Genomic DNA, 620 nt, shown 5'->3' with positions numbered 1-620 from the left:
CATCCTTGTGTTTTGGTTGCAGTTATTTCCATATTTCTCCTGCCTTCCTCCCTAAAGTCTTCCTCTCTAGTGGTGGTGCAAACAGTGCTGTGAGCAATTCTGTTTGTTTGGGTGCTTGGTCTTGTGCCTTTTGTACCTCAGAAGATTTAAATGTTAAATATTTCTTTGAACCAAAGTTGGTTTTTTTAAAAAGTTTTGTGTACATGTTGATTTTATTGTATTTCTATGGATCACAAGTTTTAAAGCAAAAATAAATGTTCTTTCCATAAAGTGATTATCTATTTGAAGTCCTTGATTGGTGCATCAGTGTTTGGTTTTAGGGAACAGTGGGCCTTTACTTTTTCCTCTGAGGGCCTGTTGCCTTGTTGCCCTTTTCCTGTAGAAAATACATCATGGTTTTGCATAGTGTTTTGTCTAAAACTCCAGTACACAAGACAGAACTGTTGCACCTTCTCCTGAAACTGGAAGGATGTAATTTGTGTATTGAAACTATAATGTGTCCTGGGAGCAGAGAGGCTGCACATTTTGTGCCAGTGGCAGCTGTGGTCTCAGTGTTTCACACTTACGAGATGCCTTGTCCTGTGGTGTTAACTCTCCTTTTGTGGGGTGCTTTTTTTGAC

Source organism: Corvus kubaryi, unplaced genomic scaffold (genome assembly GCF_017639235.1).
Source record: "Corvus kubaryi isolate FWS band 111438036 unplaced genomic scaffold, C.kubaryi_AGA036_p1.0 split2-37374, whole genome shotgun sequence".
NCBI classification, from domain to species: domain Eukaryota; kingdom Metazoa; phylum Chordata; class Aves; order Passeriformes; family Corvidae; genus Corvus; species Corvus kubaryi.
This window is presented reverse-complemented; position numbering follows the sequence as displayed.